This window comes from Mauremys reevesii, linkage group 3 (genome assembly GCF_016161935.1).
Source record: "Mauremys reevesii isolate NIE-2019 linkage group 3, ASM1616193v1, whole genome shotgun sequence".
Classification (NCBI taxonomy): domain Eukaryota; kingdom Metazoa; phylum Chordata; order Testudines; family Geoemydidae; genus Mauremys; species Mauremys reevesii.
The window spans coordinates 200,265,006-200,292,389 of NC_052625.1; the positions used below are offsets into that span (position 1 = coordinate 200,265,006).

Below are 27,384 nucleotides of genomic sequence, written 5' to 3' on the forward strand. Positions count from 1 at the left end.
AGCCACTTGGCTGGTGCACATTCCCACAGCTCCTTGAAAGTCTTTGGAGCGGCACCGATTTACACAAGCTGCCAAGCAGGCTCAGCACACTGAAGTGAGCCCGTTCCCCGAGAGAGACGTCAGTCTCCTAGCCCCAGCCTGAACATCACTACAGACCGCCTGGCCTAAGCAAATTGTGAGCTCGGTTTCAAGTCCCCGTTAAAAAAAAGCGCCTGTTGGTTCAATCTCCAGCCAAACTGCTCCACTGGCCAGTTCGTAATGTACAACATGCCACTTAGATGGCTGTCTGCAAGCATATACCCTTCCCTCTCCTTCGCCCAACTAGTGCAGCAGGCGTAGAGTCCCTACCCAAGGCAGTTGAGCTTTCTTCTTTTCTTTTCTTTAAATTAAAGCCCTGAAAATATTCTGCAAAGGCCCAGATGAAGCAGAGATCGCGCAGGTGGGAGTTGTGGATTTATGCAGGATTTTATGCGACTGTTTTATTTCCTACGCAATAAAAAATAAAGACCTTATTATAGCAAACCCTGCATCCGGTGCTACCTCTGCAACGTTCCCAAGGGAACACACTCTCCTGCATCACCTCTGACTGGTCGCACTTTGCAAAATGTTTGAAGCAGGAAATACCCCAGTGAACCCTTTTCAGCGGGGTAGAGGGGGGAATCCCCACCATTCCACATGGCTTTCCCTGCTTTTTTTCAATGCATTTCAGTGAGGTGGGGAGATAGCAGGGTGGTTGAGGGGACAGCTGGTGCATCTGTGAAAGCACACCCTTTGGTGTTGTCCATCATGCATCTGGGTCATGTGAACTTGGTTGCAGGGGGCTTTGCAAATGAGCTTTTGAGTTGAGTTAGCTCTTGGTTTTTAGCAGTTTCATGCTGGAGTCAGATCACCCCCAAGTTTGGGTGGTCGCTCGTTGTGAGCTGTCTCTTTGTTTGCTAGTGTTCTCCTCGGTTGTCCCTTAGCAGGCCAACACTGTACTTCATCCAGAGAAGCTGGAGCAGGATCTTTACCTTCCCATGGATGGATCACCTCATGAGCACTTCATCAGCGCCCGCCCCAGCCAGCCATGTGTCTTCTTTTTTAGAGAGGAAGTGTTGTCTAAGGGTTAGAGCAAGGGAACCGGAAACCAGGACGCCTTGATTCTGTTCCCAACTCTTCCACTGACTTGCTGGGTGACCTTGAACAAGCGACTTCACCTCTCGGTGCCTCAGTTTACCCATTTGGGTATAGTAATATCTACCTCACAGGGGGTGTTGTGAGGCTTTATTAATTAATGTCCATGAAGCACTTCCAGATCCTTGGACGAAAGGTGCTGTAGAAGTGCACAGTATTATTATTGTCATTTTTAGATTAGCTACCGTACACACATTCGTTAACTTTTCTTTGCTCTGCTGAATGAGGAAGATGAATCAGGATAAGGAGATTTCATTTATTAGTTATAGTATTATTTATTTGCAATATCACCCACTATCCGCTAGGCATGGGAATTACACCCTCTCCGAAGTTTTCTATTTTGATTACCCATTCAAACTGTGTATAAAAGCAATCCCAGCACAACTTAAAAAAAAGTCCACCACTCCTGCTGACTTATGGCCTGTATGGGTGCAAAGCAGAGATAAACAGCAGAATAGAGCCCCTTATCCTACCATCCAAAATGCCTGACAAGTGCATAATCGTTATGCCACCATGACCAACAATTCACTGAATTGCAAAATCCTCTGTATAGACATTGGGTATCACTTATATCTACATTTTAAGCTACCAATTTTCAGGTGGTCCTATAACCCCATGGCAATGGTCGGGAAAATCCTTTTGCCCATTACCAACCGGAATAATGTGCAGAGGAAATTCATTTCTGAATGAAGCAAAAGATCAACTTTGTGCTTTATTCAGAAGACGATGCATTGGTGTACCAGCGGCACAGGCCCTAGATCATACTGCACTTTGTTTGGTGGGCTCAGACTGTAATAGACAGATTTACTACATAGCTTGAATCATAGAAATTGGGGCTGGAAAAGAAAGACGCGTTACTTAAACCATCCCAGTGTCAGTGCAGGATTGTTCCCTCCCTTGTGTTCTCTAGAGATTTGTCTAATCCGGTTTTCACTCTCTCAGGCTAAGGAACATCCACTGCTCTCCTTGGGAGAGTATTCCCAAGTCTAAACAAACCTCACGGCTAGGGTAGCATTTATGGTTTTCGCTAAAGTTGGGCATAATTAGAGAGGATGAATAATGGAGAAATAAAAGCTGTACAGCTTATCCTGCTGGAGAAGGAAAGACGACTCATGAAAGACTCTTCTGGTGCGTCTGATTAATCTGTTTAATGTGTCCAAAGGAAAAGCTGCCCAGTTACAAGACCGCTAGTAAAACAAGCGCAAACAGTCTCCACGTTCTGGGAGATGCAGCATTCAAAGATACTCTGTTTCCATTCTTTGTCTGATTTATACCAAATCTGATTCCGGGTTTAGAAAATACAGAGGGCAAGATGCTCAGCTGGTGTATGTCAGCATATCTCTATTGGCTACAACAGAGTTACACTGATTTGCCCCCTCTGAGGATCCGCCCCAGACTTTATCTAACTGATCCATTTTCATAAAGCTAGGCAGGAAGAACAACAAAGATTCTCCGATTCTAATAGCTTCAGTGGAACTGGTCGTGATGGAGTAGCCCTTTGTCAGAGACAAAGGTATCTAGCACAGGCCCTCCCAAAGACTGATCACTTTGCTACACAACAGGAAGAGTTTTTGTAACTTTGTAGCAGCTTATTTTCCAAGAGAGTTAACTGTACCCAGTGAAATCAAACACCATGCTGAAGACGTTACAGAGAAAACAGCAGCCCCCATCCGGTTTGCCCTCAAATTGGAGAGGGATTGGCTGTAGACATCTCTGGGTCCACAAAGTCTTTACTGCCTTGAAAACCACCTTTGGTTTACGCAGTGTAATCTGCCCTCAGTGGTATTACAAGAGACTTGCCATGCTGGCGGGCTGGTTGAATGTTGGGAGGGGAAAGTGGGAAAAGGGAGTTGATTTTTTTCCCGTTTGGTCAAATTTGAAATGTTGACTTTTTTTTGTTGAAATACTGAATTCTGAAAAACATCCCACCACTTCCATCAGGGTCATTGGTCCCCAGTGTCCATGTTCCTGATGGTATCCCTCAGGCTTAGGCCAACGGAGCGTGTAGCCTGACAGGATAAGCACGCTGGTTAGATTCATGACCAAGAGCACATCTTGTCCGGAGGTTACAAACAAACCGACACACTGTTAGACTAAAGCACAACAAGACACCTAGTCCAAGATCCTGATAAGGACGCTGACTGAGACTAAAATGCCCTAATGCCAAAGGTCCTGAAGTGAGATTCACCCTGCAATTCGAAGGTGCGCGGAACACGGTCCTTTCCTCACAAAGACCAGGTCTAACATGCTCCGAGTGTGGACATAGCTTATTCCAACCCCCACGTGAGCGAAAGACGTTATACCAACAAAAGAACAGTTTTGCTGGTATAATTGCGAATACACTAGGGGCTTGGTCACAGATTGCACCCCCCTGTGCCAGTGAAAAAGTTTATAGTGCAGATACCATTATACTCCAAATATAGCCTATGTCGCTCGGGGAGGAGCTGGAATAAGCTACACTGGCAAAAACACTTGCCGGTATAAACTACATCCATAATAGGAGCGCTTTGACAATATGGTAGAGCTAATACCAGCAAGCACTGCTTGTGTAGGCCTGGCCAAAGTGACCCCCGCTTTGCTTCAGATCTGGACCACGTGCTAGCCTCTTCCTGGTTCCATTTGTAAGTTTTGAGTTCCGTGCTGTTATCTGCGCTGTCGGGATTTTTTTTTAAAACCGTGTTAATTGTCGTCAGCCGCATAATGTATGTTAGGCCTCTCCACCAAGCTCTTTATATGAAAGTCAGTGGCTGTCTTCCCTTGGACAATAATGAATGTATATATCGTAAGTGCAGACTATACAGAAAAGTGACTGAGTCAAGGATAAGAGGGTTTTGTAAAGCCTGTTTATTTTTTTAAATGAGTTTGAGCATTTATATTTTACCACCATTTACGTGGTTTTGGGGAACCCAGATTGTGTCAAGATCTCATGCCAAAATAAGCCAAAAGTTGTTTGATTTAAACTTTTTCTTCCATGAACCATATTTTAAATGATACTTTAAATGTCATTTTAAATGTTTTATTGAAACATGTACTGATGAAAAACAAAAAAAGTCATCTTGACAAAAGATTTATACATGAATCAGAAAGTATTTATTTCAATTTTGTACCTTTCCATTTTAATACATTATAATGTATTGACTCAACTGAGATAATATAAACAGTTCATTTTAATAATATGGTTGTGTGTGGTTCATTATTTTTTTCCCTTTCTTCTTCCCATTTAACAATAGCAAAATGCTGCCGAGTCTTAGAGGCACAAGTCATATGAAATTAGGAGCAGAGCCACACATCAAGCATAAGAATGGCCACACTGGGTCAGACCAAAGGTCCATCTAGCCCTGTAGCCTGTCTTCCAACAGTGGCCAATGCCAGGTGCCCCAGTGGGAATGAACAGAGCAGGTAATGATCAAGTGATCCATCCCCTGTCGCCCATTCCCAGCTTCTGGCAGGGGGATTTCAGAGCCCCAGCAGGTGCAGAGTGAGGGCGCAGACCCTGTGCTTTAGCTGAGATAGAGACCAGCTCCCTACCTGGAAGGTACTTACTCTGGGTGTGTCTACACAGCCGCTGGAAGGGTGCATCCTAGGCCAGGTAGACAGACGGACTAGCTCAGCTTGAGCCAAAGTGCTAAAAATAGGAGTGTGGGCCTGGTGCCACGCTTGGCGGCTTGGTCTGGTCACCCGCGTACAAACCTGCTCGATCCCCTGGGTACATATTGGGGGGCTAGCCCCGGCTGCCGCCCGTGCCACCACGGCACGCTGCATTTGTTAGGGTGCTATCTCGAGCAGAACTAGTGTATCGTCTGCCGGTGTGGGGAAGCCCCTTCCCAGATGCTATGGAGACACACCCTATAGTGTAGCCTCCAGACAACATGTCCTAGACCTCTCAAAGGCCTTGTTAGGCTAGGCTATAAAGGTGGGTGATCGAATTAACACCTCTGAGGGTGTGTCTGCACAGAGAAAAAAAACACCACCCACAGCAGCAAGTCTCAGAGCCGGGGGCTACAGACTGGGGCTCGTGCTACAGTGCTAAAAACAGCCCCATGGACCTTCTTGCTTGGGCTGGAGTTCAAGTTCTGAAGCCCAGCCCCCTCCCTGGGCTTCAGCGCCCAAGCCCGAGCCAGAATGGCCACCCAGCTGATTTTAGCGCTAACATGAGCCTGAGTCTGCGGACCCACTTCTGAGAGTCGTCGTCAAAGGGTTTAAAACGCAGTGTAGACGGGCCCCGCAATGCTAGTCGAGACGTCTAATCAAGGCAATTGTACTTTAGCATGTGCTAAAAGGATTGAGTTCAAGTCTAGGGGGCTGTCTAGTTTAACCAGTTTAGTACAGACCAAACTCCAGCTGCTTTGGCTGGACAAACATTTTTGCGTATGTCTTCAGTGCGGAGTTCAGACCAATTACTGCTCTTGGGTTAGCCCCGCCCGCCTGTGAGCAGCCAGGCTGTAATAACACCCGAGTTGCTGTATCCACACCGGCACTGCCCTCACTTATGTGCATGGCTAGGACTTCTGGGGGGGTGCATCCCAGGCTTCTTAGCAGGTTTTCTGCCACCCCAAGAATGGGGGCGGGGGAACGATCGGCGGCACTTCAGCGGCAGCTCAATTGCACTGCTCCATTCTTCAGCGGCAGCTCAATTGCACTGCTCCATTCTTCAGCGGCAGCTCAATTGCACTGCTCCATTCTTCAGCGGCAGCTCAATTGCACTGCTCCATTCTTCAGCGGCAGCTCAATTGCACTGCTCCATTCTTCAGCGGCGGGTCCTTCACTCCCTCTCTTCCTCTTCGGCGGCACTTTGGCGGCAGCTCAAAGAGGAAGAGAGGGACTGAGGGACCCGCCACCGAATTCCCGCCGAAGACCCGGACGTGCCGCCCTGATACCGGACGGAGTGCCGCCTAGGGCGCGAAACATCCTTGCACCGCCCTGCCAGCAAGCTCCTCAGCCAGCTCTGTTAAAACTCTTGGATGGAAGTTATTTGGACCTGCTGATTTAAAAATGCCTAGTAGCCGCTGTTTAGCATCTTCCAGAGATACTAGTGGAATGGAAATAGTGTAATCATCACCCTATGATGATACTCCATCCGATTTTTCCCCCCAAATACAGAACAGAGATATCTATTGAACACTTCTGCCTTTTCTACTGTGATAGACCCAGTTGGGAACAGCAGAGTAGTAGAAAGGAGATATACTGGCCACTGAATAAGCAGTTTTCTGTTCCCTGAGTGACCAGAGCAGGGGCTGCTCCAGGCTAATGAGAACACCTGACTCCAATTAACCTGCTAAGAGTCAGGTGAGGCTGTTAAGAACCTGACTCTAATTAAGGCCCCCCTGATGCTATAAAAGGGCTCACTCCAGTCAGCCCAGGGGGAGCCAGAGGAGAGGAAGTGTGTGAGAGGAACTGGGAGCAAGAGGTGTGCAAGAAGCCGAGAGTGAGTAGGCACTGCTGGAGGACTGAGAAGTACAAGCATTATCAGACATCAGGAGTAAGGTCTGGTGGTGAGGCCAAAGAAGGTGTTTGGAGGAGGCCATGGGGAAGTAGCCCAGGGAGTTGTAGCTGTCACACAGCTGTTACAGGAGGCACTATAGACAGCTGCAATCCATAGGGCCCTGGGCTGGAACCCGGAGTAGAGGGCGGGCCTGGGTTCCCCCCAAACCTCCCAACTCCTGATCAAACACAGGAGGAATTGACCTGGACTGTGGCTTCTACCAGAGGGGAAGGTCTCTGGGCTGTTTCCTGACCCACAGGGTGAATTTGTGAGGTGAGCAAATCCACCAATAAGCGCAGGACCCACCAAGGTAAAGGAGGAACTTTGTCACAGTACATTCTAATTGATAATTCGACCGCTTTCATCTAGGAAGGAACCAATACCATTGTCAGGAACCAATACCATTGTCAGGATTCCTTTTATTACTGATATATTTTAAAAACTCCTTATTGTCCTTAACTCTTCTGGCCACAGATTTCTCCTTGAGTCCCTTGGCTTCCCTTATCAGTTTTGTGCAATTACTAACTTCTGATTCATATTCTTTACTATCAACTTCCCCTTTCTTCCATTTGTTTCATATAATATCTATATGTACAGCTGCCTTCATTTCCCCTCTAAACCAGATTGTTTTAAGCAGCACGCCCTTCTTCGTCAATTGGGGCTTTGGGGCATCTAGTAAAATGTTCCTAAATGATTCCCAATTATTCTCATTTTTCTGATTAAATTCTTCCTCCCAGCTGAATTGGCTCATAATTGTTTCAGCTTTGTGAAGCCGACTCTATTAAAGCACCAGGTATATATATTATTGGCCTGAAATTTATTCTGCTTCACATTATAAATGTGATCAAGCCATAATCATTTGTGCATAAGCTCCCATTAACTGTGATTCATAGATTCATATGATTCTACGACTGGAAGGGACCTTGAGAGGTCATCGAGTCCAGTCCCCTGCCCTCATGGCAGGACCAAATCATGTCTAGACCATCCCTGATAGACATTTATCTAACCTACTCTTAAATATCTCCAGAGATGGAGATTCCGCAACCTCCCTAGGCAATTTATTCCAGTGTTTAACCACCCTGACAGTTAGAAACTTTTTCCTAATGTCCAACCTAAACCTCCCTTGCTGCAGTTTAAGCCCATTGCTTCTTGTTCTATCCTTAGAGGCTAAGGTGAACACGTTTTCTCCCTCCTCCTGATGACACCCTTTTAGATACCTGAAAACTGCTATCATGTCCCCTCTCAGTCTTCTCTTTTCCAAACTAAACAAACCCAATTCTTTCAGCCTTCCTTCACAGGTCATGTTCTCAAGACCTTTAATCATTCTTGTTGCTCTTCTCTGGACCCTCTCCAATTTCTCCACATCTTTCTTGAAATGCGGTGCCCAGAACTGGACACAATACTCCAGTTGAGGCCTAACCAGCGCAGAGTAGAGCGGAAGAATGACTTCTCATATCTTGCTCCCAACACACCTATTAATGCATCCCAGAATCACATTTGCTTTTTTGCAACAGCATCACACTGTTGACTCATATTTAGCTTGTGGTCCACTATAACCCTAGATCCCTTTCTGCCGTACTCCTTCCTAGACAGTCTCTTCCCATTCTGTATGTGTGAAACTGATTGTTCCTTCCTAAGTGGAGCACTTTGCATTTGTCTTTGTTAAACTTCATCCTGTTTACTTCAGGCCATTTCTCCAATTTGTCCAGATCATTTTGAATTATGACCCTGTCCTCCAAAGCATTTGCAATCCCTCCCAGTTTGGTGGTATCTGCAAACTTAATAAGCATACTTTCTATGCCAATATCTAAGTCATTGATGAAGATATTGAACAGAGATATTGATCAGTTGCTCTTTATCTGTTAGGACAAGGTCTAGTATAGAATTCCCCCATGTTGGCTGCAATACTTTTTGAGCTAGGAAATTGTCATCTATAATGTTTGGATATTGCAAAGATGTTTTAGTATTGGCAGCATGAAACCTCCACTGTATGTCATTCAACTTGAAGTCTCCAACAATCACTGAGGTTCTTTTTCCCTGTACCTTATAGACAAGTGTGTATAGAGGCAGCCAGCCTGTTTCCTCACTGATTTGATGGCCTGTAGCAGGCACCAACTAATACATGATTTTGTCCTATATCTGTTAAGGCTGATCCATAAGCATTCATAGAATATCAGGGTTGGTAGGGACCTCAGGAGGTCATCTAGTCCAACCCCCTGCTCAAAGCAGGACCAATCTCCAGACAGATTTTTGCCCCAGATCCCTAAATGCTCCCCCTCAAGGATTGAAATCACAATGCTGGGTTTAGCAGACCAGTGCTCAAACCACTGAGCTATCTCTCCCCCCAAGAGCATCCTTCTTATCTTGTCTTCTAGTATCAATGACTTGGAACCAGGTTTTGATATAGTGCCACTCCCTCTCCCCTTTTGCCCACTCGTTCCTTTCTAAATAGGCTACAGTCATTGATTTTTAACATTCTAGTGTGTGACTCCTCCCGCCAGCTTTCAGCAATACCAACTAGCTGGAATTTATGCTCATAAATGAGCCAGTCCAATTCCTCTCGTTTGCTCCCTGTGCTCCTAGCACTGGTGTATAGGCAATTAGAGAATTTCTTCTCTTCATGTCCTTTGGTTCCTTGATTCATTTTGTTCTCAGCATCCTGATGTTGTGCTGAGTGCTCACATCTTCCCTCTTTTTACCTTCCCCCTTTTGCCATTAGTTTAATCCCCTTCTGCCTATTCCAGCCAGCCTGTTTGCTCAAGACATTGTTCCCCCTTGGGATAGGATGCTCTCAGCAGCATCCTGGTCGCTGGTATTGCTGCAGTGTGGGGGAAGCTGCAGGCCCAGTTACACACTTTCTGGTGGGGGGATTGTGAGCACCTGGGTGACAATCACAGGACTCACCAGGTAATTGGGGAGAACATAAGGAAGCCAGGGGCAGGTCAAGAGGGAACTCAGAGGGAGAGCCTGCGTTGGGGAATGAGGGCTGCAAGGAAGCCTGCTCTTGCTATAAGCCTGTGTTGCATGGTATTGCGATGTAAGAGGGAAATAAATGTGCACCCTGGTGAAAGATGAACAATCTGATGTGCGTTTGTGGCTGCGAAACCACCTGAACTGGCCAGGCAGTGAGGTTCTCCAGGTAATGATGGAGGTGCCCTGTGACACCCCTTCTACTGAGGAGGCCATCCAGCCTACACAGCCCCCACACCCCACGGAAGATGGCCCAATGTTCCACAAAACCAAAGCCCTCCCTAGCCAATGGCTCACTTCCAGAATCTCCTGCCTTCTGTCTTCCTTTGCTCATGGGGCAGAAAGGGTCTCAGAGAAGACTGCTTCTTCTTCAGCACCTAGATTTTTCACGGATACCAAGGCCAGAGTGGTCTATTGTGATAATCTAGTCTGGCCTCCTACCCCCAAAATAATTCCTAGAGCAGAGCTTTTAGAAAAACAGCCCGTCTTGGTTCTGGAATATGGTTCCATTGAAGTGTTTCTGACCAGCTCTAGTTCAGAGTAAATGTTCCTGCTCTTTATTTCATCCCGTTACACCTAGCTGTGTGCTCCCATATAATCCACTCTGGATGGGATAACAGCTTCTGGGGGGGCAGAGGGGAAGGCAGGAGGGAGATCTCTTCAGGAGACTAGAGCCAGCCAGAGAGGGGTATCGTCAGGGCAGCTGAACAGCCTCTTCTGGCAAAGAGATTATGGAGGCCTGCATGCAAAATAAAACTGCCCTCACCTAATGAGACCCCCAAGCAAAGGATGGAGGCTCAGACATCAACCCTGCAGGCTGTTTGTCCCACGGGTGAAGCTGCCCCTTCTGGCCTGGGGACCGTGCAATTTGCGTCCCCATGCACCTGCAGGGCAACCCCAGCTCCCAAACTCCAGCGTGAACCCACCTACATGGGCAGTGAATTGCTGGTGTCAGCCCAGTCCCTACTAGACATGGGTTCCTCTGACACAAAAATCATCTCCAGTACAGTTTCTGCTGGTGGGTGTCTCAGCAAAGAGGCCAGGGACTGAATGGGCCAGGGAAACTGAACTCTCCTCTCACCCCTGAGAAGATGTCCCTTCACATGAGGGTTGCCTCTTTCTATTTTCCCTACTGCTGCCTGAACCACCCCATGTCTGTGGAGAGGATGGATTTGAGTCTGCAGGCCTGTTGAGTCCCTCACGCCAGCACCGCCATGCTGGTGCTGGAGATAATGCTCCAGGAAGTGAAAAATAAATTTGCTCTTGATTGTGAGGTAAACATGGCAGGGGACGTTAATGTTACAAATTGACATGCAAGGCTGGCCTGAGTCCTCTCAGTTATTACTGTGGGATGGACGATACTTTCATCTTCCCAGTTCCCTCAGGGGATTGCTGGTCTCTTCATGCAGAAGATGATTTTTGTACCACTGGAACTTCCAACTCCAGGCTTCCTCCCACATGTATTTTAGAGTGAGATCCAAGTCTAGAGAGAATTTGGGCTCTTTCTTTCCCCACCCTGAGAAAGACAATGTAGAGTGAAAGTGGTTTCTGCAACAAGTGCCATTGTTATACCGCCTGACAACGTGGGTGTGGTAGAGACATAGGAATTTCCATAAAGCCGTGCCCTGCACTTTGGGCAATCTCGCTGTATGATAATTGTTGAGTCAATTGTTTTCCAGAGTCTCAGCTTTCATTTTTTTTAAAAAAGGTATCTAGCTGTTATGGTTGCAAAGAACCTTGAAAGTGTGATCCAAGTGTAACAGATGCTGTAATATCTACCTGAGTTTGCAGAGAGCCTGAAACAATAGCTCTGAGGTTTGAAATACTCTGCTTATTTCAGTGGGTCCTAGCTCATCAAAGCACATAAGAAAGGAGAGGAAGTGCCAGTTCATGAGCTGCACAGTCTACTGAGTGGCTGCTCATTTTGAGTAGGACTTAAACAACACATGGCAGAGTGAAAGGAGGCGGGTGATTTATCTCCATTGCGAGCTCTCTCACTCTGTGTCTGTTCAACATCTAGCATAAGGGGTCCATATTTGGTTGGTCCATGGGCCCCGCTGTAGCGAATCTGATTAACAATAACTTAAAGTCAATGCTGAGCCATCCCAAGTTACTGGGCACTTGTGGCCGTAACACAGGGGAAACCGGTTTAGCTTTCCAACGTACTCATCACAGCATGGAGGTGAACCCAACATAAACGCTAACTTACATGACTGTGTGTGCTGCAGCCAGCTGGTTTGCAATGCAAGTACTGTGAACGATACTCTGAACAGCTTGAGCGGGACCAGGACTGACTGGGATCCGGCCCCAGGCGAGACACTTATCCCTGTGAGGGATCCGCGTTGGTCGCTGTGATGGGCTCTGCCCCCCGCCTGAAGGTAGGCCAATGGATGGCCCAGGCTGCACCTGGAGATGGAGCCAGGGAACAGGGAATTGATTGCAAGCAGGCTCAGCTGGACAGGAACAGGCAGGGCCTGTATAAAGCCCAGGAGCTGAGAGCAGCCAGGGGGCTGCAGGGAACTAGCCTACAGTTACTCCCTGGGAGGCTGGTGAATCCAGAGAAGTGGAGAGAGCCTAAAGGTAGGGAAGAGGCTCAGGGAAAGGTAGCAATGTTCAGGAGGGAACAGACGCTGGCTGCTGACTTGAGGGCCCCTAGGCTGGAATCTAGAGTAGAGGGCAGGCCCAGGTTCCCCTGCCAGCCCCTGGGGAAGTGGCACCACAGGAGCAGCCTGCCTGAGACTGCTGGTGAGGAAAGACTTGGCTACCCCAGAAGGGGGAAAGATGCGTGGTGATGAGGCCGGAGGGCCAAGTCACAGAGAAGGAGCACCTGGAGTTGCAGAGACATGGGGAGAGATGGCCAGAGGAGGGCGCTGCACCTGGAAGGAGCTAATCCCCAGAGTGGCCAGGAGACCATAAGAACTGCTGTGCTGGGTCAGACCAAAGGTCCATCCAGCCCAGTATCCTGTTGGCCGACAGTGGCCAATGCCAGGTGCCCCAGAGGGAGTGAACCTAACAGGCAATGATCAAGTGATCTCTCTCCTGCCATCCATCTCCATCCTCTGACAAACAAAGGCTAGGGACACCATTCCTTACCCATCCTGGCTAATAGCCATTAATGGACTTAACCTCCATGAATTGATCTAGTTCTCTTTAAACCCTGTTATAGTCCTAGTCTTCACAACTTCCTCAGGCAAGGAGTTCCACAGGTTGACTGTGCGCTGTGTGAAGAACTTCCTTTTATTTGTTTTAAACCTGCTGCCCATTAATTTCATTTGGTGGCCCCTAGTTCTTGTATTATGGGAACAAGTAAACAACTTTTCCTTATTCACTTTCTCCACACCACTCATGATTTTATAGACCTCTATCATATCCCCCCCCCCTTATCTCCTCTTTTCCAAGCTGAAAAGTCCTAGCCTCTTTAATCTCTCCTCATATGGGACCTGTTCCAAACGCCTAATCATTTTAGTTGCCCTTTTCTGAACCTTTTCTAGTGCCAGTATATCTTTTTTGGGATGAGGAGACCACATCTGTACACAGTATTCGAGATGTGGGTGTACCATGGATTTATATAAGGGCAATAAGCTATTCTCTGTCTTATTCTCTATCCCTTTTTTTTAATGATTCCTAACATCCTGTTAGGAGGCACCTTAGCGGTGAGTGGAACCCTGTGACAGTCACTCAATATTTGCTGCACCAGGCAGAACACTGCTGAAAGGAAACAGTATGAAAATACGACAGCTTTCTCCTTAAAGACAGACAGTGAGCTGGATTCAGCTCGACACCTTCAGCCAATGCACATGCAGCTCCTCAGGCAGGCGGTGGAGAGGAGGATGCTTTTTGGAGACGTGTTGGGTAAGAGGCAAGGGAGTAAAGGGCCCCACACTGTTTATTCTGAATGGATTTGGGAACTGGACATTGGACGTTTCAGGAGAAAGCGTCAGGCCCTGCTTGGGGAACATGTGCGGGGGAAGGGCAAGGTACAGCTCAATGTAACCTGAAAGTTATAACCGGGGGACGACATGAGAAGGGATGACAAGACGCCTGATGCCAGAGGCTGGGTCTTTGATGCGCTGCCCTGTCAAAGGGTGTGGGGAGCTGAGGTGGGTTGCTTGGGAATCGCTGCCTGCAATGGCATGAACGAGGCCTCTCTAGCTTAGTCTGAGTAGCAGGTAAGGCTGGCTGTTATGCAGACCATTTCCTTTGTTCTTCTCTGCTTTTCTCGTGATGCCGAGCCAGCCTTACTGGGCTACAAGCCAGGCGGGGAGACGCCTTGTGAATTCCATACATGCTGGCCCACGTAGCCGAAAGCCCCTTCAGCCAGTACGATGAAGTGAGGCGTGAAGGAAGCCAGGTCTGGAACTTCCCCAGCTCATGATTCTCAGACAAAGGGGTGCGGACCGAGGGCTGCTCTCTCAGGAGTTGTTTCTTGCTGGCTGCGAGCCTTTAGATTCATGGGAAATGTATGATCGCCACAGACCACAGCCAAGTGTAAGGGGAGTAAAGGGACCTCTTCTGAGGAGCCAGCTCAGGGATGCGAGTAGATGCCAATTTCTTTCACTGTTTGGATGTGGACCAAAGCCTCACCTGCTGGCTGATGGGGGCTTCACGCCCTTCCCTGCTCTCCCTGAGTCATTATCTAGTAAAGGGACTAAAATATCAATAGGTTAGTGTTTTAGTTCATCATAGGAAAGGGCGGGTGAGTAGATTTTCTGCCTGACCAGTTTTCACATTTTGTAAGGCTGCCTTAAGCTGGTTTGGAGACCTTTACCCGTCCCAGACCAGGATGTGCATAGGAGAATTCCAGCCTGCTCCCCTTGGCTTCTCTCCAATTTTCAAATGCACTTGAAAGCAATTGCGATTCTCGTCTTGAAGTCTGAAGGAGGCACGGCTGGGTGACCTGATCACATGACTGAGAGGCACAAACTGTGCATTATTGGCTTTGGGGGGCATAAGTGCGTCTTCTACCAAGCCACTGCCATGACATTCACTCATGGATCAATTGTGGCATGCTAAACCCGGGGTTGTGAGTTCAATCTTTGAGGCTCCTAGGGATCTGGGGCAAAAATCTGTCTGGGGATTGGCCCTGCTTTGAGCAGGGGGTTGGACTAGATGACCTCCTGAGGTCCCTTCCAACCCTGATATTCTAGGAATTGCAGAAGCATCCAGACTTATCAAAATTGCCACTAAGAAGTGGGTTGGAACCCTGCCAGAATTTTGACAATCTGTAGGAGGGAAAAGCAAACTCGGCTTGCTTCAAACTGTTGGCCATATTAACCAGCTGAGAATCAACAACAATGCACAATTCCATAGGAACATAGGCACTGCCAGACTTGATCAGCTCCAAGGTCCATCCAATCTCGTATCCTGTCTCCAACAGGAGATGACACCAGGTGCTTCTGAGGAAGGTGCAAGAACCTGACAGTAGGCAGCTGTGGGATAATCTGCCCCATACTATTTGCATGCACCCCACATGTGAGACAGTGACCCAGAGTGGGGAATAGATCACCCAGAAGGAGAAGCTTGAAATGAGGCAGAAGTAATTCTCCAGCCTGCACAAAGTTTCTGATTCTGTGACTCAGCATTTCTGATGTCAGTAACTGACAGAATAGGCAGTGAAATCTCTCACCCAGTTGGCTTGTACAGGGAGGAGATAGAGCGGAGTCTGACGTAAGTGACAGTCCTGGTAATCGGATACAGCTGAGGATCTGGAGCATAGCAACTGACATATCAAACCAATCCATTTACTCTGGTATCCTGTCCTAGACAGCTAGCCAACACAAAATGCTTTACAAGAAGGTGTGAAACCCCAATGATGGCTAGTTAAACCTGTGGAACTCACTGCAACAAGATGTTATCCAGGGGGAAAGTTTGCTAGGATTTTTAAAAAGCATTCAATCCTCCTTTAACTAATAATAGGAAGGATAATCAAGTGGTGAAGTCACTGAATTAAGACTCACTAGATCTGGGTTCACTTCCCAGCTCTGCCACAGACTTCTTATGTGACCTTGGACAAGTCACTTTATCTCCCTGGACCTCAGTGCCACATCTGTAAAATGAAGCTAGGAATACTTCCTGTCTTCCATCCTTGTCTATCGTGATTATATGTTTGTAGTGTAGTTGTAGCCGTGCTGGTCCCAGGAGGAGAGAGAGAGACAAGGTCTGTGAAGTAATATTTTTGTATTGGAGCAATGTCTGTTGGTGAAAGAGATGTGCTCTGGAGCTCTGACCTGAAGAAGAGCTCTGTGGCACTCAAAAGCTTGCCTCTTTCACCAACAGAAGTTGGCCCAATAAAATCTATTACCTCACCCACCTGGTCTCTCTCATATCTTGATTATAAGCTTTTTGAGGCAGGGATTCTCTTTCTACAGCACCTAGCTCCATGTGAACTCAGTCTAGGTTGGGACCTCTAGGTGCTACTGTAATACAACTAATCAATAATCAGATAGATAGGAGAATCTGCTGGAAATCAGCCTACAACAGTATTATATGTTTAACGGTGACTGTAGCTGACTCTCTGGCTTTAAGAAAAAACTGTCATGGGGTAAGATTGTCTTTGGGTCTCAAGGAAATTTTCCCTCATGCACCAGATGACAACTTAGGCTGCACAGGCTCCCCCTGAGATCTCTGCCTTGCAAATGTCAGAGCAATCAGAGCCTGATCGCACACGTCCTGAAACGCTCTGGCCAAAAGCAGGCACCAAACAAACGGTTCCCCTGCCATGGGAGCGGAGGGCATCCCGGGCAGTAACCATAATCCGTGCCCTGAGAGAGTGCTGCTCTTTGGAGGGTTTCACTCCCCACCATGCTATATATGGAAGCTAAGCTTGGCATCCTGAGTGGGAAAAGGATCACAGAGGCTATTTTCAGGGTCATTGTCACAGTAATTTATTTTTGTCTAATTCCAGGCTCACAGAAAATACTGATTTGTGAGGAACACGGACTGAGATGATCTATCTAGTGAAAGGTATGGCAAAGGGAAGAGGGTTTCACTTGGAAAAGCACAGGAGTGTGAGAGAAAATCTCTTGTCAAACTTCATATTACCCCCATTCTCCCTGCTCCACCAGCACTTCCAATCTCATTCTCCTGTTTATCCATCCACAGGCCCCCACCCTGTCCACACTTCAGTCCCTCTTAAAGACCCACTGCTGCCTATAGAGAACTAAGCTGACTTAGATATGATACATTTCTTTGTATTGTTTCCCTTCCCCTAACCTCTGGCTACTTGTCTGTCTTGTACTCGGACTATGAGCTTTTTGGAGCAATAACTCAGTGAAATTTCATGGCCTACGACAGAGGAGGTTGTTGGGGCTGACGGCAAGTTACCGTGGCCTGTTTTAGAACGGTTTGGGGGAAGCTAGTAGTGAACTGGCTTTGACCAGCCGGGCTGGCTTGCAGCCCCTCGACTTGATAAACAGGTAAAGAGATAAGGAGGGCCTGAGAGTGTTAAGTGTGGGAATGGAGAACAGTAGTGTTTCCTGCCAGAGCCTGCTTGTGATGATGATGATAAAAAAACAGCTATGCCAATTGCTTTAGACGAACAGTCTCTCCTGCAGACCCTGGCCTGGCGGGTGCCCAGGAATTCCCCACGCTGGAGCAGCGCCTGCTATGAGCCCTCAAGGACAAGGCTGGAGGGTCCGGGACTGTCCGTAGCAGAAGGGGCGTAAGCATTGATGCTTGCTTGCTTGCTGGAAAGCACGTATTTAGTAATGCGTGAAGGCTGGGAAGCTTATTATACTTTGGCAATAAAACCGGTTATATGTATGCACCTGGTGTGGCTTCATTGACTGTATCTGAGTACCCCCCTCCTTTTGGCTCGACAGTAGATGATTTAATAGTCCCTTCTGGCCTTAAAGTCCATGACTCAGGGGACCATCCCTTCCTGAGTGCTTGGAAGGTGCCTGGCATGCAACAAGCACTCCTCATAATAAAGAAATAATAACTGATATGTATTTCACAAAGATGGAATTATGGTTCTGCAAAGTGTTGATAGGAATGAAGCTGTACAACTTTATAAATACGTTAACCTAGTGGAATGCAAATGGCACAGTTTTGGCCACCACAGATGCATAGGGAATTTGCAAAGGACATAGGCAAGTTTCCCTCCGGAGTAGCTGGATCCAGGCATTACTTTGGGATGATGTTCACCAGCTCGGAAATCTGCTTTTGGGGCCAGTCCTCAGCCACAAAGTGGGGTGTAAGCAAGTTGTTTCCAAGACCTGAGATGAGCAGCAGAACGAGGAAAGCGACTTACCTGTGGTGAGCTGGCCCCAGAATTGCGGTACCATGCCATGAGAATGAGAGCTCTGCTCTTGAAAAGAGAGCGGCAATTGCGCGGGGGCAGGTGGCTACCCTGGATGGCGACCCGTCAGCTGGGCACCAGTATGGGCTGTGAAGTCCCTGGTGAGCAGTGTTGTTGTTAGAGGTGTACATGGCAATACATGGGGTGCTGCAGGGGTATGTGATCACACAGGCCAGAGATCACTGTGAGAGCTAAACAACTGGGCTTTCTGAACTGTGAGGGAGCTACCGAGTCCTGTGCATTTGGATTCTTGCACTAGGGCCTCTGTGGAAACTGAGCCTCTTGAAGGAAACCACGCATCCAATAGAGGCAGGATTCAGCTACGTTTGGTGACGAGACGCACAACCATTGCAGCAAAAGCTGCATCAGCTCCCGGTCTGTTTCTGGCATAGAGATTACAGGACAATCAGGGCTTAATTTGCCCAGGGCTGAGCCCCGGCACCTCTAGGCTTAGCAGTTCCTAGCCCCGGCACCTCTGGGCTTGCTGTGACAGTTATGAAAGGAAAATATTGCTCGAGCCCCGGCACCTCTTTCATTCCAAATTAAGCACTGAGGAAAACCTGCTGTCACCACCCAACAGCCACCTCCCAGGTCTCACAATTACTTCTCCAAAGCCCCAGCGGAAAACTTTCTTGACAGGCAAAGAGCACAAGCTGAGCACTCCTCCACTAGAACCCTTATATGAACTGGCTTCCACTGATTCCTCAGCTGCACTGTATCTGGGTCAGGTTATTCAGTACAGTCGTTGTTTCTGGCTGTTTCCCATTTGGCCCATTCAGAGGCTTGAATCTTCTCTGTCAGACATTTGTGCTATTGATGTCAAACATCCGTGCGCTGCTTGTCAGCAGTAACCTAGGTGAGCGGAGTTGTGCAAGAGCCACAGGTAAGAACATAAGTGGCCAATGCCAGGTGCCCCAGAGGGAGTGAACCTAACAGGCAATGATCAAGTGATCTCTCTCTTGCCATCCATCTCCACCCTCTGACAAACAGAGGCTAGGGACACCATTCCTTACCCATCCTGGCTAATAGCCATTAATGGACTTAACCACCATGAATTGATCTAGTTCTCTTTTAAACCCTGTTATAGTCCTAGCCTTCACAACCTCCTCAGGCAAGGAGTTCCACAGGTTGAGTGTGTGCTGTGTGAAGAAGAACTTCCTTTTATTTGTTTTAAACCTGCTGCCCATTAATTTCATTTGGTGGCCCCTAGTTCTTATATTATGGGAACAAGTAAACAACTTTTCCTTATTCACTTTCTCCACACCACTCATGATTTTATAGACCTCTATCATATCCCCCCCTCTTAGTCTCCTCTTTTCCAAGCTGAAAAGTCCTAGCCTCTTTAATCTCTCCTCATATGGGACCCGTTCCAAACCCCTAATCATTTTAGTTGCCCTTCTCTGAACCTTTTCTAATGCCAGTATATCTTTTTTGGGATGAGGAGACCACATCAGTACACAGTATTCAAGATGTGGGCATACCAGGAATTTATATAAGGGCAATAAGATATTCTCCGTCTTATTCTTGATCCTTTTTTTAATTATTCCCAACATCCTGTTTGCTTTTTTGACTGCCGCTGCACACTGCGTGGATGTCTTCAGAGAACTATCCACGATGACGCCAAGATCTTTTTCCTGATTTGTTGTAGCTAAATTAGCCCCTATCATGTTGTATGTATAGTTGGGGTTATTTTTTCCAATGTGCATTACTTTACATTTATCCACATTAAATTTCATTTGCCATTTGGTTGCCCAATCACTTAGTTTTGTGAGATCTTCTTGAAGTTCTTCACAGTCTGCTTTGGTCTTAACTATCTTGAGCAGTTTAGTATCGTCTACAAACTTTGCCACTTCACTGTTTACCCCTTTCTCCAGATCATTTATGAATAAGTTGAATAGGATTGGTCCTAGGACTGACCCTTGGGGAACACCACTAGTTACCTCTCTCCACTCTGAAAATATACCATTTATTCCTACCCTTTGGTCCCTGTCTTTTAACCAGTTCTCAATCCATGAAAGGATCTTCCCTCTTATCTCATGACAACTTAATTTACATCAGAGCCTTTGGTGAGGGCCTTGTCAAAGGCTTTCTGGAAATCTACGTACACTATATCCACTGGATCCCCCTTGTCCACATGTTTGTTGACCCCTTCAAAGGACTCTAATAGATTAGTAAGTGTCACGGACTCACAGATCGTGCCCACTTTTGGCCCCATGTGGTCCGTGGGGGGTGCCCCTTTCAGTGCGACAGCCCTTCTCGGAGGTCTACTCTCTCTCATGGTCAGGCCCTTCCACCTCCTGGAGCCGCACCTCTCTGAGCCTTAGCACACCTGTTTCTCGCCGTGGGCCCCCTCGGGGATTCCACGCGCTCTGGACCCCACGGGCCTCGTCACCCCCAAAGGGGTTGATGCAACCCTGTTGTCTAGACCGGAGCGACTCTCAGCCAGCATAAAACAGGAGGGTTTATTGAGAGTTGAACATAGCACAGGAAACTCTCAGGATGGGAGTTACGAGGCAAACTAAAAATCTTATTTCCAAGCAGAAAGCTTTTCTAAATGCTTCAAGTGATACTAAGTAAACAATGGTATTTACAAGCACTATTAGTAGTGCCAGTTGCGTTAGATGTGGATTTGAATGCCTCTGTGGGATAAATGTGAACTGGTACTTTCCCTGGTTCGTTAACTCTACAACGAGCCAACAAATGAAAGATATGCCCCAGCTCCTGTTTTACGAGAAGCACCTTACATTAAAAAGTTAGCGGTGTTATAAATTGAAATGTGGCGTCGCAATTGCTTGACGGTTACCCAGGAAGAAGGGAAAGTGCAAGATGCTCTGCTGGTTTGCGAAGTTATTGTTTTGTTGTTTCTTCTCCTGCTCGGGGTGGCTAATATATTACAGCCTGTTGCCCTGTTTTAGTAACGTTAAGCTGAAATGGCTGCCCTCAGCTGAGTCTTGGATCCAGTCAAGGACCTTGTTAAATCCTCTGGGTGGGCCCAACACCTTCCGTCAGGCTCAACTGAAGGACCAATAAAGCCCCTTGATGTTAAGACAGTTGCAAACAGGAGGCTACCATCCAAGGACTAGCTGTGTGCCAGGCTAAGTGGTTTCCAATGTTGATTTGCAGCCTGTGTGTGTCAGAGGCCAAGAAAGGCTGTAGAAGGAGTTGTGAGGCTGACCTGAGAGGAAGCAGGGACACCACCTTGGGCACAGAACTTGCTGGGGCAACAGACTTGGGGATTTCTGAGCTGGCTGTTTATTTGTACTATGACTTTGTGTTTGTTGTTTTGTAAATAAACAAAATTACACCAAGAGGGTACCTGTTAGCTGAATCATTTATTATTTACAATGCATCATATTATATAACTTAATTAGGCCACCTGGCATTGGGATGATGTAACCCGACAGGTACCTGGCTTGTATCATCAATTTCTCATCCCTGCAAGGCCCCCCAATATTGGCTAATCACACAGGCCAAAAGGGCCCCACTAACGTGAGGTGAAATCCTGGCCCCATTGAAGCCAGTAAGAGTTTTGCAATTAACTTCAATAGAGCCAAGTTTTTGCTCTTTATCTCTTTTGAAAAACAGCTGAGGGCCAGATTTTCCCAAGACCTTGGCACAGTCAGACCTGGCTGAGCTCTTTGCATATCTGGCCTTAAGTGTCACCATGAGAGTAGCTGGGTGAGAGGCAGTTTTGAAAATCAGGGCCCAGTTGTGGGTGTGGAACACTAGAAAATCTGTGGTGAAATCCTGGTCCCGCTGAAGTCAACGGCAAGACTCTTATAGACTTCATTGGGGTCAGGACTTCACCCTTGGCCTCATGAGACAAACCCGTGGGGTCGTAACAGCAAGTAATTGGAATGAATAAAGTACAACTCTGCTCTGTACAAAACGCTTTGTGGAGTTCCATGATCATTGTCTCCCCACGACTGCCATGTCAAAGAGGCTCAGTATGCAAGACACACGATGCTTTCCCTACCTGCCAGCTGTGTGAACTCGCCCCGGGCTCTGAGAGTCAAGCTGGTTATTCTCCTTCTCACACATCATCATCTGTAACAAATATTGGGCTGGCCACATTACGTGCTCTGTTCCACCAGAGTTCTCCCATGGGCAGCGGGGGTACGGCTCTGCTTTGAACTGTGGGGAGGTGATTCCCAGCTCAGGGCGATATGCTCGCATGAGCTTTCATCAAGCTTGTGCGCTAACAATAGAATATAGTCGCCATGGCAGCGTGAGTGTGGGAAGGGCTAACTGTCTCACTATGTGCCTATGGTCTTGGACTTGGGGCAGGTAGCCCCTCCCACCACTCGTGCTGCCATGGTTACACTCTAGTGCAAGTATGTCTCCTCAAACTGGGAATCACACCCCCAGCTTGACGTGTAGACATAGCCAGAGTCTCCCTTCAGGGATAACTGCACTACCCCGTTGCCATCAGTACAGTTGCACAGGTGCAAATGGCTGAAACTTGGGGCCCCCTCACTGACACTGGTGAGCAGTTACTCACACAAGTTGCCCCATAGACATCAATGTGAAGAAGGGGTTTGTGATCTGGCCTTTGGTAAACAATTCCTTGGGTGACATATAAGGAGGAACAGAAACCAACTTGCTCTCCAGTAGTTGGGGTGCCTCAGCTGGGCTAACAGGAGTAAAAGGCAGTAAAAACTTCCCTTCTCATTACAGCAGTCAGCAGATCTGGGTCTGGATAAGTAAATACGGCCTGCCCCCACTCCCAGGGAATTCAGTGGCAAAACTCCTCTTGGTCTGGAGCAGGAGGAGGGCCATGGAGAAGAACTGTCGAGTAAGAAGCATTTTTGCACAGAGTCACTTTGAAGAGAAGACCTCACCTCGCAGACAGGGTAACATTTTGATTCTACTGAAATGCAAATCACAAAATCCATAGTGGCAAAGGCTGTAAGGGACCACTGTGATCATAGACTGTGACCTCCTGCATAAGCCAGACCAGAGAATTCTCCCCTCTCGACTCCATGCCACACAGCAGGTGACCTATTGTGACCCAGGGACCCTTGACAGCACAGGAGGTGCATAGGGTTGTACGGGGATTCACTGGGTTGGATAGCTGCATAATAGTTCACTGAAGGGTTGCATGTGAGGTCTTTACTGAGAGCCAGTAACCCACAGGTCATCATAATCATTGCAAAATGGATGTACCAATAACATTTAAGAAGCTATGTATCCGGGGGTGAAAGTAAGGCGGTACGGGCTGGTACGGTGTACCGGTAAAAAGCGGACACCGGTACCGGCCCATACAGCTTTAATGTCGCTGCTCCTTTTGCGCCCATCAGCGGCCCTGCTGGGGCCTTTAAATTGCTGCTGGAGCCCTGGGCGGTATGGGCCAGGCAGTGCGGATAGGCTGGCTGGGGGATGGTAACACTCCCACCCCCCTGCTCCTTCCACCTGAGGCCCCGCCTCTTGGGGGGGGCGCAAAGCCGCACCCCTCCCCCCCCGTACTCGTAAGAGATAAATTTTGCTTTAACCCCTGTATGTATCTGTACTGAAAATTATGTTCTTAAGGTCTTGGAGTTAAGGCAGGTCGCCAGGAGGTGACATAGCACCTGCCTGAAAGGAATATCTCTGAGGTAACAGACACCTATCTCTCTATCCGGTCATTTTTGTACAGCATGCCTAACACTGTATGCCTATTTGCATGCTGAACCACAAGCAAAAGAAGATATTGTGAAATCTACAAGAAGAAAATCTGCAGGATTAAATAAATAGCAGTGCAAAGGGGATGCTGTTTATGAATAAAGACAAAGACTTGATCTATGTTGGAGTGCAAAGTGACACACTGGAGCCTTCACCAAGGAGATAAACTAATACTGGGTTTGTGTCATGAAAGGAGGGTGGCAGCCAGCATGGCTGAAAAGCTCTGCAACGGTTTTCGGTGAGCAATGCTCTACAAGACATGAGAGTATCTGGTTAATTAAGTCTAGGCTCTATAATACGTTATGATTTTGTTTTACATGTAATCTTTTGTTTCCAGTACTTCTGCCTGGTATTACCTGAATGATCTCTACACTTTGTTAAATATACTTGATTTAACTATAAACCGATCTCAGTGCTGTGGGTTAAGCGGAGTGGTGATCTGAGGTGGAACTGGTAACTGGAGTGCACTGTTTCTTCGGAAGCAGCAAACTGTAAATGCTGCGAGTGTCCAGAGGACATGGGGCTGGATGCTTCAAGAATACACGCAGGAGGCTCGAGGGTTGGGCTGTGCCAATCGCTAACCCGTAGCGTAACAGCGGAGCCTGCAAGGCCTAGAGGGCAGTGCTTGTGTTGCCCAGGGCTGGTGGCGTTGGGGAGCCTGACCCATGGCAGGTACAGACCAGGCTTCCTCATGCTAAGGGCAGGTGGGTACCCCCATGTAGTATAATCCGGGGACCCCCAGGAAGCATCATCCCTATCCACGCTGTAGATCTTTAGCAGATGTTCCTGAATCCTGACTTGCACTTTGGCTATGAGGTTCCATCTTTCTCCCAGCTGCTCAGAGAACAGCAGCAAAGTCCAATTAACAAGCTCCATGGCTTTTTCTTAACATTACCGACTTTTGCAGCTCCGGTGTTGATAGCAACAGGAGCAGCTCTAGTGCTGACAGGTGCCAGCATTTTTACCACTGTGTAATAGTGCCCTGCTCAGAGAAAGACTAAATGACATGGCAGGAAATACTCCAGCAGTCACGAGCACCTCATCTACACAAGAGCTCCCACTGGTGTTACACCAATGTAGACAAGGCCCCTGCAATGGTCTGCTGACTTGCAGTACGTTATTCAGCTACAAGATGTTTGTGTGTGCTGTATAGCGTTCAAAACAGGATGTGGTCCCTGGTAAACAACAGAGACAAAGCTGGAACCTGAGTTATAGGGAAGCCTGTATATCTGTAGTAGTGACTGTTTCTTTAATAAATGTCCCGTTTAAGGGCTAAGATTCCATATATCAGGACAGCCAGGCACTGAGCACTTCAGAGTCTGTTAATGTCACTTCCCTCCCTCCTCTCTCTGCACTGCTCTTTTCCCCTCTGCCTAGCTTGGAGTGTGCTTTGGACGGTGCAAAACTGTCAGGTTGTTACTCTGATCTGCTGAGGAGTGGAGGAGTTGAAGATGGATTGGCACCTACACAGCTGTGTTGGTAAGTTGTATTGACATGTACTGGGCTCAGCCAGCCCCCAGCACTCACTAACCAATGTAACTAGCGAGATACATGGGACAAAGTGACATTTGGTTATGAGAGAAAGAAAGAGCAGTTAGCAATTAAAGAGCTAATGAGTCTGTGCTGATTATTTTTAGCGCTCTTTTATTAGCTCAAGCATTCCCAAGATGACAGTATTGGGTCAGTCATTTTTACAGCTTAAAGGGCAGCTGTACTCTGAAAAGTGGGTTCCCCTATTTCTGCCCTTTCAAAGGCCTCTGAATCTAATTTGCTTTGCTTACAAAGCCGAAGTCAAGCTCTGCCTAGGATGTGAAATTCCAGCTCTTCCTCTCACAGCCTCACAAGTAACAAAGATTCTGCAAAGGGAACTTAGCACTTTCATGGGGGGGGAGGGAATAAAACAGACTGTAATTGCAGCAAAGAGTCCTGTGGCACCTTATAGACTAACAGACATATTGGAGCATGAGCTTTCGTGGGTGAATACCCACTTCGTCGGATGCATGACTGTAATTGAGCACATTCAAATGTGCAGACCCGTTTGCTTTTTCATAAACAATCTCTCGTTTATTGCTGTTGGGTTTTGACTAGTTCTGTGCAAGTAATTTGTAAAAAATAATTTATCCAACATATTTAGCACCTTTTCCTCCTCATAGAATATCCGGGAACAGAGCATGATTTCCACAGACACCTTTGGGATTCAAAATGATTTGATTTTTTTGGGATGAACTCTTGTTTGTCTCTATGGATGGATCATGAACAATTCTTTGCTAGCATGTGATATTCTTTTTGTGTTGAGTAGTTGTGATTGATGAGGTACTGGTCATCTGGTATTTTCTCTGTTGCCTGATTGGATGAGCAGGCCAACGCTTCTTGTGAACACTCTGGCATGTGCAAATGCAACATCTGGTTTTGGCAAATGCTTACATATGTGACTTTGGATTGAACGCTATTCTCTCCCTTTTAATTTGACTGAAGTAAGTGGTTTAAGAGGGTTAAATAGGAATCACAAAACAGAAAATAGCACAAAGGTGCTCTGTGGATAAGACCTAAGAGATCTGGGTTCTGCTTCAGCTCTGCCAGAAGCTTCCTGCCTGGCTTTGGGTAAATCACTACATCTCCATGTCTTGGTTTCCCCATCTATAAAACAGTGATACTCGCTTCTTCCACATCCTGCATCTGCTTTATCTACTTAGATTATAAACCCTTCAGAGCAGGGACTGTTCTTACAATGTACAGCGCCTGGCACCAATAAAGCCTGTTGTGCTAATAAGAATATAAGAGCTGTCATACTAGGTCAGACCAATGGTCCATCTAGCTCAGTAGTCTGTCTCCGGGAGTGGCCAGTACCAGAGCTTCAGAGGGAGTGTACAGAAAAGGGGAATTTTGAAGAGATCCATCCCTCTTCCTCGCCCAGCTTCTATCAGTCAGAGGTTTAAGGTCACCCTGTTACATCCTGACCAACTTGGCTAATAGCCATTGATGGACCTATCCTCCATGAACTTATCTGATTCTTTTTTGAATCCAGTTATACTTTTGGCCTTCACAACATCCCATGGCAGTGAGTTCCATAGGTTAATTGTATGTTGTGTGAAAAAGTATTTTGTTGTGTTTGTATTATACCTGCTGCCTTTTAATTTCACCGAGTGACCCATGGTTTTTGTATCATGAGAAAGGGTAAATAAGCAAAAGGGTAAATAATGTAATACAAATACTACAATCTTGTTTTAGTCCTGCCTTCTCTGCTCCTTTTTGCCCAAGTTCCCTCTAGTGTCCTCAGTCACCTGTTGCATTTACTCAGTCTTAGTTGGCAGCGAATGTGTCACTTTGCATCATCTGCCCCCGTAGCTGTTCTTTGGAGCGTTTTTGTCTCCTCACTGTGGGTAGCTCAGTTTGACATTTTTGCTCCACAGATCGGATATTGTTAATCTTGCTCCATGCCTACTGGTTGATTCTATGCCTCTTCTATAGCTGCTGTACTGACACTCCTCTATACCAGAGCTCACCTTTAATCTTCTTGTTCTGTCTAATCATTGTCCTAAATCAAACCTGTCTTTTCATTTTAAAGTCCGGAGGCAACTTGTGTCCTTAGTGCTTCCATCACAGCTCTCCCGGAGTTCACTTGATAAGCACTTTCTGACTGGCCTGAGGCCATCACACCGCACAGAGACTGAACTGGCTCACGAACGCCCTGTTACTTAGCCAGGATTCAGATCCTATTTCCTCTCTAGTTCTCTCCAATTTGGCTATGGCCTTTTCATTTTTGAACTTCCAATACACGAAATCCCCCTAAGAGTTTACC

The 27,384-nt window shown here is 47.1% G+C and overlaps 3 long non-coding RNA genes across 6 annotated transcripts in view; 2 read left to right on the plus strand and 1 right to left on the minus strand.

Annotated features, from left to right (window-relative positions):
* The window catches only part of LOC120399967, a 71,591-nt gene extending 49,497 nt beyond the window's left edge, over window positions 1–22,094 (minus strand). For both annotated transcript variants that reach the window (XR_005595429.1, XR_005595431.1), the window contains exon 1: window positions 21,901–22,094. This is a non-coding gene — a long non-coding RNA (uncharacterized LOC120399967). The remainder of the gene's footprint in view (window positions 1–21,900) is intronic.
* LOC120399966 lies at window positions 6,543–21,137 on the plus strand. 3 transcript variants are annotated; one of them, XR_005595425.1, is made up of 4 exons: window positions 6,543–6,598; window positions 13,265–13,477; window positions 16,530–16,588; window positions 20,840–21,137. It is a non-coding gene; the product is annotated as an uncharacterized LOC120399966 (long non-coding RNA). The 3 variants fall into 3 exon arrangements; XR_005595426.1 differs by lacking the exon at window positions 20,840–21,137 and adding an exon at window positions 17,179–17,314; XR_005595427.1 differs by lacking the exon at window positions 6,543–6,598 and adding an exon at window positions 12,143–12,205.
* A 107-nt stretch (window positions 22,095–22,201) lies between the features above and the next one.
* On the plus strand, window positions 22,202–23,705 carry LOC120399970. Its single transcript, XR_005595433.1, has 3 exons — window positions 22,202–22,369; window positions 22,602–22,777; window positions 23,560–23,705. It is a non-coding gene; the product is annotated as an uncharacterized LOC120399970 (long non-coding RNA).
* Window positions 23,706–27,384: the final 3,679 nt, after the last annotated feature.